Genomic DNA, 20,118 nt, shown 5'->3' with positions numbered 1-20,118 from the left:
ATCTTCCAGCCTCACCTTCCCAAGTGCTAGAATTACAGGCATGGATCACCATGTGGGCCCAGGAACTTTTTTCTTTAGTCTTGGATTGTCATTCAGCAAGAGTATAGCTTTAATTTTTTTTTTTTTTTTTTGGTACCGGGGATCAAACTTGGGTCCTTGTGCTTGTGCAGCAGGTGGCGAAACCACTGAGCTAAATCCCTGGCCCTTTTTTTTTAAAGTATAGCTTTGACAAGTCTTTTCTTTCAGAATATATAACCTGAGTAGTGCCATTTTGAGCCTTTTATATCTAAGTACTTATTTCTGAGGTCTTCACAAATAAGTACCAAGATGGCTAGTATACATGTGTGTGTTAACTGTCACTGTGATAAAATATCTGAGAATAAGAACTTAAAGGAGAAAAAGGTTATTTTGGCTCACAGTTTCAAAGGTTTCATCATGGCTAATTGGAGTTCTATATACCTCACTTATCTGTATGTCAAATTCTTTTTCCCTATTTGGGAATTTATCTGCCATTACTTCTGGGAACAGGTTTTTTATGTCAGTTGTACTACTGCCTGCTTTTTCATTGACTCTGATCAATCTTATGTCATTCTTCTTTGCATCATCCAGCAGCTGCTGGATTGATTTCTCCTGGTCCCTTGCTATTTTTAAGAAATCTCTCTTTTCATGATTGCTAACCACAATCCTCACTTCTATATCTGGTACTCTATCCTCACATTGGTTCATTCTTTCAATGAAGTTTTCAATACTTTCAATGGAGGTTTTAATCTCCTGAATATCTGTTTGAATCAGTTTCATGGATTTAACTTCTTTATTATGCTGGTGTTCATAGTTTTCATTTCTTTCCTATGCTGGGTGTTCATGATTTCCGTTTCTTTCCTATACTGGGCATTCATGTTTTCCCATCATGTTCCTGAGCTCCTCTGTTTTTCTAAATCTGTACCTGCTCTAGAGTCACTAAGCATGTCTTTCATTCTGGTCGTCCTATCTGTAGTTATCTGGGAAATTATTTCTGTTTCAATTTTTTTCTAGAACCTCATTCATCTGTTTTGTTACTTCTGCTGTTAACACCTCAGAGAAGTCCAGGTGGGTGGCTTTTGGATTGTTCCACTGCATTGCCTTTGGTGAGCTGAAAGTCTGGGGGGTTGCACTTGTTTAAGTGTCTTCTCATTTTCTATTTTTAAAAAAATTTGATTCCTGGGTTTATGCTTATAAATTGCTTATGGTGAGTAGCTTTATTGTCAGTATTCAGAACCCTTATGAAATGAGTACTTCTCAGAAGTGTCTTCCAGGCATAGCTGGCTTCTGGTTTTTGAGTCTGTTGCAAGATCCTAACTCTTCTCTTTACTGGGGATGAGAAGTTTCTGCCTACTAGGCCCAGCAGCCAGTTCTCTGGCACTGGAAGACCCTTAGGCAATCTCAGTCTTAGAGGAGAAACAACTGATTTGCACAATTATGTCACTTTGGCTAATTTAGTACCATCAACAATAACAATAGCATCAAATATAGCCTAGAAAATAAACAGCCGCTGGAGTCCTCTGCATCCACTGGTCCGTTCCACTGGTGCATTTCTCTGTGGAGGCCTCTGGAGTCTCCAGTAGTTGTTGTGTGTTCACAGGTTTAGCTGCTGTTCCCTCCCAGACTGTTGGGGCTCTGGGAGAGAGCGCTGCTTGCTACCTCCCTCCTTTTCCTTAAAGTCTCTTTCTTTGCTCTCCCTGTGGACTCAGATCCTTCCTAGGTCCCGGGGACCCACTTCCCTCTTTCTTCTCCTTGCACTACTATATTCCAGTGTCAAGACACCAAATCTCATAGAGGCTCTTTCTCTGTTGCTCACCACTCTGCCATCTTCCTGGAAGTCTCTCTCAGTTTCAAAGGTTTCAGTCCATAATCCATAGTCTCTCCATTCTGGGTCTGAGGTGAGGCAGAACATCATGGTGGGGAGAATGAGGTGGAGCAAGTCACCTCATGTCAAACAGGAGGCTGAGAGAGCCAGAGAGGAAGGAGCTAGGGACAAGGCATAGTCCCCAAGTTCATGTGCCCATGACCCACTCCCTTCAGTTAGGCCCCACCTCCTAACAGCCCATTCATCTATGGACTCAGATTATGAAGTTAGCACTCTCATGATACAATCACTTCCCAAAAGCCCATCAGCTGACAACTAAGCTTTTAACAGCAAGAGCCTTTTGGGGGACATTTTAGATCCCAACCATAATAGTGTAGATTCTTAAATTATAAACATTTACTCTCTGAATTCTATAGGACATATTTTATTCACTTGTGCTTTACAGAACTGCAGAATACTGAAGTTAGCTTGATTTTTGTTCTTTGGAGATTTTTTTTTTCTTTTCCTCACTAGATTCTTGAAGGGTTTTTTCTTTATCTTTGAGATATTTTTAAAAATGTTACCTGGCCAGTCTAGATGTTGATTTATTTTTATTCATCTGGCCTGCAGGCTTAAGCTTAGGAAAATTATTTATACTGCTTCTATTCCTACCGTTTCCCCTTCTGAGATTCCTAATGTATTCATTCAAGTCATTCAACAAATATTTATTGAGCAGGGCCTGGGGGTTTAGCTAGTAGTAGACCACTTGCCTTGCATGTGTGAGGCCCTGGGTTCCAACCCTAGCACATACAAAAAGTCTTGGGCAACTCCTCTGTGCTAGGCACTATTTTATGTTTTAAGGATCTATCACTAGGGAAATACTTACATTTTTGTTGTGCAACATTTTTGGGGGGTGTACCGGGGATCGAACTAGGGACCTTGTGCTTGCGAGGCAGGTGCCAGAACCACTGAGCTAAATCCCCAGCCCAGAACTTAACATTTTTCCTGATTGGATCTTCTGAATCTGCTTTCTATACCACTTGTTTTGGTTCTGATATTTTGAAGGGACCTCATCCTTTGAGCTTTAGCAAATTTTCATAGTCTTATGATTTTTTTCTATTTCCTCACCTTAACATAGAGAGGTTGGTGCTTGTCTACTTGGTTAATATTTATGTAGGAATGGCAGTGGGTTCGGTTAGAGACTGGAATGGGTCTGAGTGTATCCCTGTCTTTTTGCTTCCCTTTACCTAGCCTTCAAACCTGATGGAAGGGAGACAAAATTGATGATATTTTACAGAAATAAGATCTTGAACTGACCCTTCCTTCTGACTGGGCCTTTCTATATTCTAACTAGCAGAAATTCCTCAAAGTTTCTGGCATATGGAAGGTTTTTCTATTTTTATTCCTTTGATCATTTCAATGTGAATTTAGAATGAGGCAATTTAGAAGCCTGTCCTCACAAAGACTTCTCATTTTAAAAACCACAAACTAACATTTTTTCCTCTGGGTTAGAAGGTTAGAAAAAATGCTCAAGAGTCATAATTACATGTAGTTTTAAATTTTTTTCATAAAAGGTCTCAAATCCCTTGGAAGCTGCACAGTCTAGAGGGAATTGGACGAATGAAGTTTGACTGTGATATATAACTTTACTGTGGCTTTGAACAAAGTATTTGAACTTTAAGTTCTCTAATCTCAGATCTTCTTACATCATAGCATAACAGGGGAAGCACTAGAAAAAAATGTGGAAGCTCTTTGATCAGTTCAAACATAGATGCTAAGGAAATCTGATTCCTTTTTGTTACTGTATATATGCTATTACAGGTCTAAGCACTTTCAAGGTTGCCCAAAAAGTATCTGCTTGAGGGATAGCAAATGAAGCCTGGTTGCTGAAAAGCTGGGTAGGCAAAATAGTTCTGAAGTATAGCAAGGGTACATTGGTGTATAAGATTGAAGAGTGTGGTAAATACAGTCCCACTTTTCAGATAGGTCAAATGACTATGCCAGGTTTATCTGAAATTAGTTCCTCCCTACCATGGAAATAAAGGCTTCTGGGTAGGTTAATTATGCTTTTATAAACAACTTTTTGTACTTCTGGCCAGCATAAGCAGCAGATGTTCCCCATTTTTGTAGGTGCAAAAAGAAACATCCCTATGGTTATCTCAGAAGTTTAAAGAAAGTATCTTATGGCCATAGGCAAAACTTTTCAGGTTCTACCTCCTTTTAATGCTGTTAATCCTTCTTGTATTTTATGATTCAATTTTTTTTTTTTGGCAGCACTGGGGATTGAACTCACGACCTTGTGCTTGTGAGGCAGGTGCGGTGCCACTGAGTTAAATCCCCAGCCCCATGATTCAGTTTTTAAATGAAATTTCTGTAAAATTCAATATGAATTTTCCTTATCATGGGAGAAAATATTGTCTTCACAAAGGTCCATGACACTGAAGCTGTTTCTACACTATGGAGTCTTAGACAAGTGACTTTTTTTTTTTTTTTGATACTGGGGATTGAGTTTGGGACCTTGTGCTTGCGAGGCAGGAGGCGGTACCACTGAGCTAAATCCCCAGCCCAACTTTTGTTTTTTTTTAAAGTAATGGACATGAAATGAAGACATAGTAATTTCTTCCTTCTGCACAAAATTGTGCAAGTGCATCATACTTGTAACCCATAGGCCAAAATAGAAGAGGGCATTTTAATTGTTCAACCACATGGATTAAAAGTCTGCTGTGCTGCTATGTACCAGATACCGCAACAGGAGCTAGACACACATCAGTAAATAAAACAGAGTTTCTGTCCTCATGGAACTTCAAATCCAGCAGGGAAGACTATTACATTAATCAGTATAGAGTGATATGAAGGAAATGTATAGACTACAATAAATGCAAATAAGAGTAGGAGAAGAAGTGAGCATGGTGTAACAGGCCTGTAATCCCAGCTCTGGGGAGGCTGAGGTAGGATTGCTGTGAGTCTGAGCCCAGCCTGAACTACAAAGTGAGTTCAAGGACAGCCTGAGCTACATAGCAAGACCTTGTCTCAAATAAGAAAAACAGGGGCCAGGGATTTAGCTCAGTGGCACCACACCTGCCGTGAAAGCACAAGGTTCAGAGTTTGATCCCCAGTACCAAAAAAAAAGCAAAACAAACAGAAAAACAGTAGTACAGGTGAAGACTACTTACATAGGACAGGGAACAATAGTATCTTTGTAGTGAGACATTTAAATCAACCATTAGAAGCTAGGCTTGACAACATAAGCCTGTAATCTCAGGTATTCAGGAGGTTAAGTCAGGAGGATTAGTAGAGCCCAAGAGTTCAAGACCAACATGGGCAACATAGTGAAACCGTGACTCAAAAAAAGGCAAAGGAGGTTTCCGGGCCGCTGTACCATTGCTCCCAGTGCACAGGAGGTGAGCCAGGTGGGCAACAGCAGTACCTACCCGCCCTCCCCTCAAAATGAGAAGACAGGTAAACAAGCCTCAAAACCAGACTTCCAGATCACCTACAGCGACCCCAAAGCAAAACAAGATGGAACACTCTGATACTCAACCACTTCTATTCTCTGAATTGGCAACAAAAGAGGATCTGGAAAAAATGAAATCAGAAATAATTTCTCAGATAACAGTAGAGATCATGCCTATAGTGCAAGACATGATTAATAAATCTAGAGATGACACAGATTAAAAAATAGAGGAGCTAAGGAACATGATGGAATCCCAACATAGGAAACAAATGGAATCCATAAAATAGATGCAAACAGATTTCCAGGAGATTAAAAACGCCATTGAAAGTCTATGCAGCAGAATGAGCCAAAGTGAGGACAGAATTTCAGATATAGCAGATAAGATTGCAATTAGTGGCCAGGAAAAGAAAAATTGCTTTAAAATTGTATGGGACCACAAGAAATCAATCCAGCAGCTGCTAGACAATGCAAAGAAGACTGACCAAAGTCAGTGAAGAAATGGGAGAGCGTGCAGACGACATAAAAAAAACTGTTCACAGAAGTGATGGCAGAAAACTTCCCAAGCAGGGGAAAAAAACTCGACATACAGATAGGTGAGGCATATAGGACTCCAACTAACCTTGATCAAAAATAATCTACACATAGGCATATAATAGTTAAGATCCCAGAAACGCAACAGAAGAACAAAATTCTACAAGCAGTGAGAGAAAAGAAACAAATCACATACAAAGGAAAGCCCATCAGAATCATCGCAGACTTCTCAATGCAAACCCTCAAGGCAAGAAGAGCTGGAGTGACATATTTCAAGCCCTAAAGGAAAACAGCCTCCAACCCAGATTGATGCATCCTGCAAAACTATCTTTCAAAATTGATGGAGAAATAAGATACATTCATGACAAAGAGCACCTTAGTAACTTCATGAATACCAAACCAGCACTCCAAAAAATTTTAGACAATATCCTAGGAAAAGACAATGAGAATCACATCCCAGGAAGCCCAGAAGAATGAATTCATTGGGCACAACAAGAAATTAAACACAAAGCGGGAGAATCCAACAAAAAGAAAAAGTCATGACCATGATAAATCAATACATATCAGTTATAACCGTCAATGTTAATGGTCTCAATTCACCAATCAAAAGAAATAGACTGGCAGGGCCAGGGATTTAGCTCAGTGGTTCTGCCACTTGCCTTGCAAGTGCAAGGATCCGAGTTCAATCCCTGGTACCAAAAAAAAAAAAAAAAAAGAAAGAAATAGACTGGCAGAATGGGTCAAGAAGCAAGATCCAACCGTATGCTGCATACAAGAAACACATTTAATTCAAAAAGAAACTCATAGACTGAAAGTTAAAAGGTGGAAAACAATACTCCATGTGACAGGAACCCAAAAAAATGCAGGAGTAGTTATCCTCTTTGCAGATCGAGTGGATTTCAAACCAACACAGATTAAGAGAGACAAAGAAGGACACTACATTCTTGTAAAGGGACCAATCCAAGAGGAAGAGATGACAATCATAAATACATATGCACCAAACACTAGTGTGCCCAACTATATAAAACTAATACTAACGGACATGAAAAATCATATAAGCACTAATACAATAGTAGTAGGGGACCTCAATACCCCACTCTCACAGAGAGATCAACTAGACAAAAAATAAGCAATGAAATACTAGAACTCAATCAAACTCTTGAACAAATGAACTTAACAGATGTTTACAGTGTTCTACCTCACAAAATTAGAATACACATTCTTTTCAGCTGCACATGGGTCATTCTCCAAAATAGAACACATACTCACTCATAGAACATGTTTAAGTGCAAAGGAATTGAAGTTATCCCCTGTATATTATCAGACCATAGTGTGATGAAATTGGAGATCAATAGCAAAGAAAACCGCAAAAATTTCATAAACACATGGGAACTGAACAACACACTTCTGAATAACCAATGGGTCACAGAGGAAATTAAAGAAGAAATCAGACAGTCCCTACAATTAAATGACAATGACAATACAACATATCAGAATCTATGGGACACAATGAAAGCAGTCTTATGAGAGAAATTCATACCAGTGAATACTCATATTAGGAAAATAGAGCGAGCCCAATTAAACAACCTGATACTGAACCGCAAGCTTCTAGAAAAAGAAGAGCAGGACAAACCCAAAGCTCATACAAGGGAGGAAATTATAAAGATTAGAGGAGAAATCAATGCAATGGAGACTAAGAGAACAATACAAAAAATGAATGAAGCCAAGAGTTGGTTCTTCGAAAGAATAAACAAAATTGACAAACCCTTAGCCAACCTTATCAGAAAAAGGAAGGAAAAGGCCCAAATCCATGCAATTAGGAATGAAACAGATAAAATTACAACAGACCCAGCAGAAATCCAGAGGATCTTCAATAACTACTTTGAGAACTTATACGTCAATAAGCTGGAAAACACAGAAGAAATGGACAGATTCCTAGATATGTATGAATTACCAAAGTTGAACGAAGAAGACCTAAAAATTCTAAACAACCCAATATCAATCAATGAAATTGAAAACTTAATTAAAAACTTACCAACTAAGAAAAGCCTGGGTCCTGATGGCTTCACTGCTGAATTCTGTAAGACACTCAGAAAGGAACTACTGCCACTACTGTTTAAACTCTTCAGTGAAATTGAAAGGGAAGCAATACTCCCGAATTGATTTCTGGAAGCAAGCATCACCTTGATTCCCAAAGCAGAGAAAGACCTAACTGAAAAAGAGAACTATAGGCCAACCTCACTAATGAACATAGATGCAAAAATCCTTAATAAGATACTGGCAAATAGAATGCAGAAGATCATCAAGAAGATCAAACACCCTGATCAAGTGGGATTTATCCCAGGGATGCAGGGGTGGTTCAATATACAAAAATCAATTAATGTAATACACTATATCAATAGAGCCAAGGACAAAAACCATATGGTTATCTCCATAGACGCAGAAAAAGCATTTGACAAAATCCAACATGCATTTATGATAAAAACCCTACAAAAAATTGGAATAGATGGTCTCTACCTCAAACTGATAGAAGCCATCTATGAAAAACCAACAGCCAATATCATACTAAATGGTCAAAAACTGAAATCCTTCATACTCAAATCAGGAACAAGACAAGGATGTCCACTATCGCCACTCTTGTTCAATATAATTCTGGAAACATTAGCCATGGCAATTAGACAAGAGAAAGAAATAAAAGGAATAAAGATAGGAAATGAAGAAGTCAAACTGTCATTATTTGCAGATGACATGATACTCTATATAAGACCCCAAGAACTCCACCAAAAGTCTTCTTGACTTAATAACCAAATTCAGTAAAGTAGCTGGATACAAGGTCAACACACAAATCAATACCTTTCCTCTACATGAACAACAGACTCACTGAGAGAGAAATAGGGCTAACAATTCCTTTCACAATAGCATCCAAAAAACTCAAATACCTAGGAATGAACCTAACAAAAGAAATCAAAGAGGGCCGAGGATTTAGCTCAGTGGTTTCACTGCTTGCTGTACAAGTGCAAGGACCCGAGCTTGATCCCCAGTACCAAAAAAAAAGAAAGAAAGAAAGAAAGAAAGAAAGAAAGAAAGAAAGAAAGAAAGAAAGAAAGAAAGAAATCAAAGACCTCTTCTCTGAAAACTGTAGTACTCTGAAAAGAGTGATTGAAGATGATATCAGAAAATGGAAAGATGTCCCCTGCTCCTGGGTAGGAAGGATCAACATAGTGAAAATGACCATAATTCCAAAACTGCTAAATAGATTCAATGCAATCCCAATTGAAATCCCAGCAGCATACTTCATGGACCTTGAGAAAACTAACCAAAAATTCATTTGGAACAAGAAGAGACCCAGAATAGCAAAAGCAATTCTAGGTAACAGAGACCTAGCAGGGCGTATTACAATCCCCAACTAGAAATTATACTACAAAGCTACTGTGATAGAAACAGCATGGCACTGCCAAAGAAACAGACCTGAGGACCAGTGGAACAGGTTAGAAGATGTGGAGACAACTCCAGACACACTCAGCCACCTCATCTATGACAAAGGAGCCAAATACCCTCACTGGAGGAAAGATAGCCTCTTTAATAAATGGTGCTGGAAAAATTGGGTTTCCATTTGCCAAAGATTAAAACTAGATCTACATCTCTCACCATGCTCTAAACTAAATTAGAAATGGATTCAAGATCTAAATATTAAAACAAATGCTGAAGCAGCTGGAACAGAGGTTAGGTAGAACTCTTGAAGACATTGATGTAGGAAAAGATTTTATGAACAAAACTTCAGTTGCCCATGAACTAGCACAAGCAATCAACAAGTGGAATCTCATCTTATTAAAAAGCTTCTGCACAGCAAGAGAAACCACCAACAGAGTGAAGAGACAACCCACAATGTGGGAAAAAATTTTCACCTGCTGTTTCTCAAACAAAGGGCTGCTATCTAGAATCTATAAAGAACTTAAAAAAAATCAGACCTCCCAAATTTAAAGACCCAATCCAAAATTGGGCATCTGAAGTGAACAGACATTTCTCAGAAAAAGGAGAAATAGCAAATAAACATATGAAAAAATGTTCAACATCACTGGTCATTCAAGAGATGCAAAGGAAAACAACGCTGAGATTCCACCTCATCCCAGAAAGAATGGCTGCTATCATGAAATCAACCAATAACAAATGCTGGCAGGGCTGTGGGGAAAGAGGAACACTGCTCCACTGATGGTGGGAGTGTAGACTGGTGCAACCACTGTGGAAATCAGTATGGAGATACCTCAAAGAACTAGGACTGGAAGTCCCATTTGACCCAGCTATTCCCCTGCTGGGTATCTTCCCCAAAGAATTAAAAAAATCATACCACAGTGATATATGTGCACCCATGTACATAGCAGCACAGTTTGTAATAGCTAAAACTTGGAAACAGCCCAAAAGCCCATCAACTGAAACTGGATAAAGAAAATGTGTTTTTTTTAAAAAGAGAGAAATGGAGTACTACTCAGCCATAAAAAACGAGAAATTAGAGACATTTATAGCTAAATGAATGCACATTGAGGCGATACTTTTAAGTGAAATAAATAGGATAGACGTGTAAATACAGAATAGTTTCTCTAGTGTGAGAAACTGAAAGTGTAAATAAGGACTAAAAGGTATAATAGATAATGTGAAATAGGAAGAAAAGGGGTAAAGAGGAAGGGGACGTGGGAGGGGGAGGGGAAAGGAAAGAAGGGAATGGAATTAATATGAGAAAATGAAAAAATGGAAACAAAGTAAATGTAAATAGGGAGGGATGGAGAGGTTGAAGGGTGGGCAGGGGAAGGGGGAAAAATAAGAACCTAGAGAGATTATGTAAAGGTGCAAATTTCCAGTGATGAATGTCATTATATTGTATACCTAAAATGTACCAATAAAATTAAATTTTAAATAAATTTTTTAAAGACATGAATAAATAAAATCAAGCCTTAGGATAAGGAACCTGCTATGGGAAGTACAGGAGAGAAACATTACAGACAACATACTAAGGTTCTTGACTTGCAAAAAGAAGTACTGATGAAGAGTTGTAACACAATAGTGGAGGGTAAGGTGAAATAAAATAAGTTTGGGGAGGTATGCCGTGAGTGGATATTTGTTTGTTAGTGTGAGGGATTGAACCTAGGCTCTCACGAATTCTAGGCAAGCACTCTACCACTGAACTATATCCCTGGCTCCTGGACTTCTATTTTACTATTACTCTACTTGTAGGCTGGGGATTTAGCTCAGTGGTTTTGCCGCCTGCTGCGCAAGCGCAAGGACCTGAGTTCAATCCCCAGTACCAAAAAAATCCAAAAAACAAAAACCCGGCTGGTCTCACCACTGTCGCTGTTAGTGTCTGATGCGACTGGCCTTCTGTCAATATCACTCTACTTGTCTTGTGGAGGTATAGATAGGAGCTTATGAGTGGAAGGAAAATCATAAAGGGTAGTTGGATGGAAGAAGCAAATCCAACTAAAGTATATGTGGTATGATTGAAAAATGTGATGAATGTTTTTAAAAGCTAAAAAAAAAATTACTACTGTGAAAGACACATTGCTATTAATACCCTTCAAATACTCCCCCTCATACTGATCTCATCACTCTTGCCACTTTCTGAAGCAGTTCTGGGAGGTCTTCTTTCATGAATGTCTTTAATTGTGCTGTCATAGATTCCCCTATGTCCTGAATCATTTCAAAATGTTCTCCTTTCATGGTCATTTGACTTTGGGGAAGAGCCAGAAGTCTCACAGTGCCAGATTTGGTGAATAAGGTGGATGAGAACACACCGTAATGTTTTGTATAAGCCTGCTTTTCTGTTGGATGGCACTCAGCAGCAACATTTACAGTCCTTTTTTTAACACAACTTGTAAAGACACTCATGGAAGAGGACTTCCAGAATTGCTTCAGAAGGTAGCAAGAATGATGACTTAAGTGTGTTCAAAGCAAGTGGGAGTATTTTGAGGGGAATTATATAGCAATATGTCTTTTACTGTAGTAAGTTTTTTTTAAATTTGAACATTAACCATATATTTTGATCACACCTTGTATTGGGAAGTAGACCTGATAGGACTTGTGAATGAACTTACTTAGGACATGAAAGAAAAAGAGAAATCAAATATGCCTCCCAGGTTTCTGTAATAAGTCATTTAATAATCTTATTACAGATGGTGAAGATCAGGGAGAAAGATTTGGTGAAAAAAACCAAGGGTTTGGTTGGGACATGATAAATTTGAAATGCCTGTGATATATCAAAGAAGATATAACAAGAAGGCAATTGTGAGTCTGGAGTTGAGAGAGGACAGGAGACAGACATTAGGAATGAACACCAGAAATAATATTTCATCCTTGAAAGCCAAGCACTGTGGTATACATCTGTAGTTCCAGCTAATTGGGAGGCTAAGGTGGAAAGATCACTTGGGTGTAGTTCAAGGCCACCCTGGGCTACATAGTGAGACCTCATCTCAAAATAAGAGAAGAAAAATTTTAGATTGGGAACTGAGGAGATCTGCTATGAAGACAATGCAAAAAAAGTAGAAAAAAGGATCTCAGGATTGAGCCTGGAGAACTAGCCAGGTAAACAGTTGTGCCACTAAAAAGAAATAGTGAAGGAAATTAAGAAGAACATGTGGTTTGAAGAGGAAATTTATAACTTATGTTTGGAACTTGATAAGTTTGGAGTACTGACTTGGTTCCTGTCATTTCCATTGTGGTGCCTGGGCAAAATATATAGGTCTCCCTTCATAATGTTAATGCGATGTTTTATTTTTTATTATTTTAAAAAAATTTTGGTATCAGGGATTGAACTCAGGAATTTGTGCTTGTGTGGCAGGTGTTGGAACTACTGAGCTAAATCCCTGGCCCTCATGTTTTATTTTTTTATTGCTCAGTCTCGTGATTTCTCTGTGAATTTTTTTTTTTTGGCACAGGAGATCAAACTCAGGACCTTGTGCTTGCATGGCAGGCACCGGAACCACTGAGCTAAATCCCCGGCCCCTGTCTGTGAATTTTCAGAATAAAGCATTCCTAATTTTGCCTGAGTTGGGATTTATTTTATTGAAAGAAAACACTTTATTAAGATCCATGTTGCTGCAGCTGTTTTTGAGTTATGTTGCTAAATGACTATGTCACCAATCTTAGACAACAAGTTACTCTTTCTTTTTAGTAATGGACATGAGAGGAAGAAAAAAAATTTGTCCAGTGTTCTCTCTCTGGGCCCAAATGTACTTTGCTGGTAGCATGTAAGTTGAAGAATAGTAGGGTAATAGAAATATATTAAGCATCTATCATGTGCCAGATACTCTAGGGGTAACTCAGAGAACAAGACAGACAAGTGTTAGAACTTACACATTAGTCAGTGATGGAAAAAAATTAACCTACAGCTGAGGATTTAGCTCAGTGGTTCTGCCGCCTGCCCTGCAAACACAAGGACCAGAGTTCTATCCCCAGTACCAAAAAACAAAACAAAACAAAACAAAAAAAACCCTACAAGTAAAATATCTGAATAGTGCAATGTGAACTATAAAATAATCAAATATAGGAAATGAGTGGGGAATTAGGGTCTAGATAGGGTACTTAAGGAAACCTTCATTAAGGAGTTGACATTTACAGGTTCTTCAAAAAATCTTTAGTTATGCCAACACTAGGGGGTGTAGCTGTTCCTTGATGGGCAGCCCTATGGGGTTTTTTTTGTTTTGTTTTTTGGGGTTTTTTCTCAGTATTTGGCCCTGAGTAGTTCAGGCAGGCCAAATAGTCCAAATAATATTGGAATATTCAGTAGTAGCACACCTTAAACGTGGGGGAGGTATTGGGAGTATCTGCCTCCATGAAGAGTGTTTTATTACCAATGTTTAAAATTACCTATACAGGGAGCTAAGGATGTAGCTCAGTGGCAGAGCATGTACTTAGCATGTGTGAGGCCCTGGATTCAATCCTCAGGATTAAAACAAACAAAAAAAGTGAGACAGAGGGAGATCTGCTGAACAGATCAGAAGGTGGCAGTGTTTCCTCAGAGACAGAATTTGGAGTGATGTGGCCACAAATCAAGGAATGCTGATGGATACTAGAAACTGGAAAAAGAGAACAGATTTTCTCCTAGATCCTCTAGGGGGAGTGGGATTCTGATAACATCTTGATTTTGGATTTTTGGCCTCTAGAATTATGAAAGAATAAAGTACTGTTGTTTTATGCCATCAAGATTGTACCAATTTGTTGCAGCAGCCACAGGAACCAATTTGACCCCTTACTAATTGAACCCAGGGTGCCCAACAAGCCCCACCTCTTCCTCAGCCCCTCAACTCATTGGTTTTCAATCTAGATATTCATAGATTCAAACAATTGTACCTTTGTCTTATGTAAACTTAGTAGAGAGCACGTCTGAAATGGTATGTGGGGAACATACTATTGTTGTGGTTTAAAACTTTAATGTACTCTTACCATACCTGAGCTTCGTGGAAATTTTGCAAATTAAGACATTGAAATATGGCTTGTAAAATCCACTTAAAAGTCAGGGGCAACCCACTTTCTGGTCCCCCTTCTTTCTTAAACAAAAGCTATCTTTCTCTCAATAAATTCTGTGTATTCTTAAAAATATTTTTAAAGTGAGATTAATTACTTCATTTTATATGATTATCTTACAGAGAAGGGGAGGGGAACCCTAAGACAAAAAACAAACAAAAAGCACTTGTGGAGCTGAGGCAGGAACATTGCTGCAAGTTTGAGGCCAGCCTGGGCTACATAGTAAGTTCAAGGTTGGTATGAAATACATGGAGAAACCCTGTCTCAAAAACCAAAAACAAAACAAAACAAAACAAACAAGCAAACCAAAAAGAAAACATAGAGGAAAAGCACAGGGCAACAAAAGTGGAACAAGTTGGACTACATCGAAGTAAAAAGATTCTGTACAGCAAAGAAAGCAATCAACAAAAAGGAAATGCAAACTAAAGGATGGGAGAAAATATTTATAAAGTATACAGTATATCCAATAAGGGGTTAATACCCAAATATTATGACTCATGCCAGGTGTGGTGGCGCATGCCTGTGATCCCAGCACTTGGGAGGCTGAGGCAGGAGGATTGCTGTGAGTTCAAGGCCAGCCTTGGCTACACAGTGAGTTCAAGGCCAGCCTGAACTGTATAGCGAGACTCTGTCTCAAAAAACAAAACAAAATGAATAACAAATATTATGATTTACTTCTAACAAATAAGATACTGTATAGAATTAATGAGATATCATTTCAGAGATTAGGTTACAAAAAGACTGTAGTTTCATTTTGAGATCTCTCTCTTGTTCTCTTGCTCACTTTGAGGGAAGACAATTGCTGTGTTGTGAACCATCTTATGGAGAAATCTCCAGCCAAAAGTCAATGAGGAACTGAGTGGACTCAGTCCAACACCTCAGGAAAACTGAATCTACCAACAACCATGGGTGAACTTGGAAGCAAATTTTCCCACAAATCTAATGAGAGACCTTGAGCTAATCAGCACTCAGATTCCTGACCCCAGGAAACTGTGAGATAATAAATGTTTGTTGTTTTTTCACTAAAATTTTGGGGTAAATTGTTACATTGCAATCAATAACTTACAGGAGACCAGCCTGAAAGCGTTCTAGGTAGGCTATAAAATATTACTGAATTGGCTTATATATTGGCCATTGATTAAATTGTGAGTCTGTCCTAGGCCTAGTGACTTGCCATATGAGCCTTCGGCTGGCATATGGAAACGGAACTTTGTATTCCAATGGTCACAATTGAGAGCTCAATGATCGATGATACTGTAACATCTCTGATGGCAAGATGACACTACAGCTGAGGATTTATGACTCTTGTACAACCATTCTCCTACATCAAATGATAGCTGAAGATAACACAGGTTTCCCGTTAATTACTACCTGTCCTTCACAGGAACGCATCATTTCTCCTCTTTTTACAAGCCTGGCTCTCATCAGCACCTTAGTTCTGCCATTCCCTACATCTCCCTTTACACCCCCTGCTGTTTTGTATAATCAATAAATACTGACAAGTCCGGGCCTTGTGATCTTGGCTTAGAAGAGCTAAGATCAGGTCCCAGCCCCCCTGTTTATGCAAATCTTTGTCTTGTATTATTCCTTTATCCTTTGCTGTACCCTCATTCAGGACATTGGGAAATCTCTTATAACTAACAGTAACAATCATATGACTTTGAAATACTAATTTAGAGACACTAAAAGAGAATAAAGAAAATAGAATCAATAAGCTGTAGTTTCTATGGTTACACTATTTTCTTATAGCTTTTTTTTTTTTTGGTATCGGGGATCAAACTCAGGTCCTTGAGCCTGCTCACCAGGGGCGAAACCACTGAGCTAAATCCCCAGCCCCTTCTTATAGCTTCTTAGATATTCTAATCACACTGACTAGATTATCTGGCTAATTTAATAAGTTTATGTTGAGTTTTATTAGTTGTACTCTCAGGGGTCACCTTTTTAGTCTAACTGCTGGATGCATCTATGTTCTGATAAATGTGTTGCTTTTGTGGGGTTTTTTTGGTAACACAGGGATTGAACTTGGGTCCTTGTGCTTTCGAGGCAGGCACCAGAACCACTGAGCTAAATCCCCAGCCCTCTGGATGCATCTATGGAATGAGAACACAACAATTTAATATTTATTAATTCATTGACATATAAATTCATTTTTTCTGTTGGATACTCAAAAATGCAACCAAATGGCACGTTAATTCCCTTGGTCTTTATTTTGGATTCATGTTCACAAGGCAATTGTGTGTTTCTGGGTGTGGTGGCACATACCTATGATCATACCACTGGGGAGGCTGAGTCAAGAGGATTGGTGCAAATTTGAGGCCATCCTGGGCTACATAGGGAGTTCAAAGTCAGCCTAAACTACATAGTGAGTCCTTGTCTCAAAGTAAACAAACAAAAGCCAAGACAATTGTGTTCATGTTGAATTCATTCTTTAAAAATTTTTTATTTATTTTTGCAGTACTGAAGATTGAACTCAGTCTTTGCACTAAGTCTATATCCCCAGGAACTCCCCCCTTGCTTTTTTTCTTGGTACCAGGGATTGAACCCGAGTCTTTGTACTGTACAACATCCCCCCAGCCCTTTTTATTTTCAATTTTGAGACATGTCTCATTAACATGTTAAGTTGCCCAGGCAACTTCTGCCTCAGCCTCCCAGAGTGCTGGGATTACAAGTGTATGCCACCATACCCAGCTTAAAATTTTACTTTTAAAATTTTCTTGTGGTGCTGGGGATTAAACCCAGGGCCTCATGTGTGCTAGGAAAGTACTGTACCACTGAACTATTCCCCTAGCACCTATTCTTTTTTATTTTTAAACTTTTCTTTTTTTACAAAATAAATAAATGTATAATTTATAGTAAGAGAAAATAGAAACACGAAAAGATAGTTTTAAACTTGCTACGCAGAGAAAATATCAGAAAATATAAATATCTAAAAGTTTAGCTTTATATATTGTTAGACTTCCGTTGCTGTGACAAAATACCCAAGATAAACAATTTAAAGGAAGGAAAGATTTATTTTGGCTCATAGTCTCAAAGGTTTTCAGTCCATGGTCTCTTGGCTCTGTCATGTTGGGCCTGTGGTGAAGCAGAACATCATGATGGGGTATGTATGTGCAGCAAAACTGCTCACTTCATGGTGTGCAGGGGGCAAAGGAGGGTAAGGGCTGGGGACCCCAATATATCCTTTAAATGCATGCTCCCAAAGACCTAATTTCCTTTCACTAGGCCCTACCTCCTAAAGGTTCAACCATCACCCAATAGTGTTACAGGGTGGTGACCAAGTCTTTAACATATGAGCTGTGGAGGATGTTTAAGATCCAAACCATAACATATATAAAACTTTATAATTTAGCAGCACTAACATTTAAGATCTAGTTCCATTTATTGATGTCATAAGCACTATATTAAGCAACTTTATTACATTATTTTATTTAAACTTTACTAAATCTTGAGAATTATGTTCTAACTTTACACCCATTTTTCAGATCAGTAAAGGAAAGTTTAGAGAGGTTAGTGATCTGGTCCAGAATAGAGTTCATCTTAGTTTCATCTAACTACAAAACTTATGTTCATACCACTTTGTTATAGCTTCTCTCTCAATTTATTACCATAATACTTTTTTGATAAAAACAAGTGTCATTAAAAAAAAATTTCATATTCAGAAAAGTTATCCTATTCTAGTTATTAAAAGACTAACCTAATTTATCTATACCTCTGTACAGTTCCTTTGAAAGTTTTTCAAAGTTTGTGTCTCCAGGCAAAAATTTAATATCTAAAAGAAATATACATGAATAAAATTCTTTTCCTATGAAATAAAACAGTGGATGTTAGCAGTGATTTGGCTCATTTTGAAGCTGGAACTATCATCAGAGGGCTGATGGTCATTTACATAAAACTACATAATACTATTTCTGATTAAAATGTCTGTAATATTATAATCAATTGTTACAGTTGAAAAAAATAGAAATTTTCCTTTAAATTGCTGTTTATGATTTATTATAATGCAACAAAAGGGTGGTCTGGAAAGAAAGAGCAAAGAATATGATCACGGAATGTTGAGTGGGAATAAATTTATAGGCTATCCAGCCTATCCTCTGTATTTTAGAAATGAAAAAACTAAGAGTTAAAGCCCATAGAGTTAAATTTTTCTTTCTTTCTTTCCTTTTTTTGAGACAGGTTCTCCCTGTGTAGTTCAGCCTGGCCTTGAATTCATTATGTAGCCCAGGCTGGCCTTGAGTTCCTGGTGATCCTCCTGCCTCAGCCTCCTGAGTGCTAGGTTTACAGGCATACATCACCATGCCCAACTTTAAAGGTTTCTATATTTTAAAAATAATCATAGTCCCCAAAGTATAAGATTAAAAGTGTGTGAAAAAGTGTCTCATTTGGTAATTGAGACAATCTTATAAATATATTTAAGCAAGTTCCACAACAGTGTAAATAAGAAAAAAAAAAACCAAAAAAAAATCCAAATAAAGATATAATACCCGGTACATAAAAAGTACCCAATAAATATTTGCAAATGAACAAATGAATGAAGAGATTTTATTGCTTTCATTTTGCAAGTTCCCTCATAGTCACTGAATTTGTATTTTATATCCAGTCATATGCTATGAATACAATTTGTGACTTTGCTTTTTCATGCTTGAGTTACAGTGTCAATATTTTTTCCACAGTTACATGATTATAACCTTTTAAAGGTTATAAACCTTTTATAATCTTTAAAGCACCCATCTATTAAAGTTACAACACTTCTGAACCAGATTCCAAAATGACCATTAACATTTTAACAGGAGTGGATCCAGGTTTTGTGTGGAGTTCATTAAGGAAAATAAATATACAGAAATATATTAGTTTCAAATTTTACAAAATAAGCTGCACAGGGTGGTACACACCTGTAATCCCAGCACTTGGAAGGCTGAGGCAGGAGGATTGCTTGGAATTTGAGGCCAGCCTGAATTACATAGGGAGACCCTGTCAAAAACCAAAACAGGGCCAGGGCTTTAGCTCAGTGGTGCTGCCACCTGCCTCGCAAGCACACGGTCCTGAGTTCAATTCCTGGTACCCCTCCCAAAAAAAGTGGAATCAAAAATCAAACCCAAAAAACTAGACACCTTCTTCATGGTGGTTCTGATGTAGCTTGAATGTTTCTTAGAGGTTTACTAATATTTTTAGGAATACATATCACATGGGGGGGGTGTTACTGGGGATGGAAGTCAGAACCTTGCGCTTGCAAGGCCAGCGGCAGAACCACTGAGCTAAATCCCCAGCCCCATGGCCCCATATCACATTTTGATAGTGTTAGAAATACTTTTATGGGCTGGAGATACAACTCAGTGATAGAGCACTTGTGCAGCATATGCAAGGCCCTAGATACTGGCTCTCCAGTCTCTCTGTCTGTCTGTCTGTCTGTCTGTCTCTCTCTCTCTTACACACACACACACACACACACACACACACACAGAGACCCAAAAGAACAATAAAAACGTTTATCTAGCTGGACCTGGATTCTAGTTCAACCTCTATTACAAACTTAATGGCTTCTAAATTACAGGCAAGTTTTTTTTTCTCCTCCCCCTGCACTGGGGAATTAAACCAGGACCTTCACACAGAACTACATCCTCAGGCCTTTAAAAAAAAATTTTATTTTGATGGGGGGGGTGGGATAAAATAAAATAAAATTTATTTTTAAAAATTTTTTTTCCTTACTGGGGATTGAACTCAGGGACTTGTGCTTGCGAGGCAGGTGTGGCACCACTGAGCTAAATCCCTGGCAACAATTTTTGAGACAAGGTCTCATTAATTT

The sequence above is a fragment of the Heterocephalus glaber genome, unplaced genomic scaffold, assembly GCF_053883595.1.
Source record: "Heterocephalus glaber isolate CG9 unplaced genomic scaffold, H.glaber_assembly_v1.0 deba00001564, whole genome shotgun sequence".
Lineage (NCBI taxonomy): Eukaryota > Metazoa > Chordata > Mammalia > Rodentia > Bathyergidae > Heterocephalus > Heterocephalus glaber.
This window is presented reverse-complemented; position numbering follows the sequence as displayed.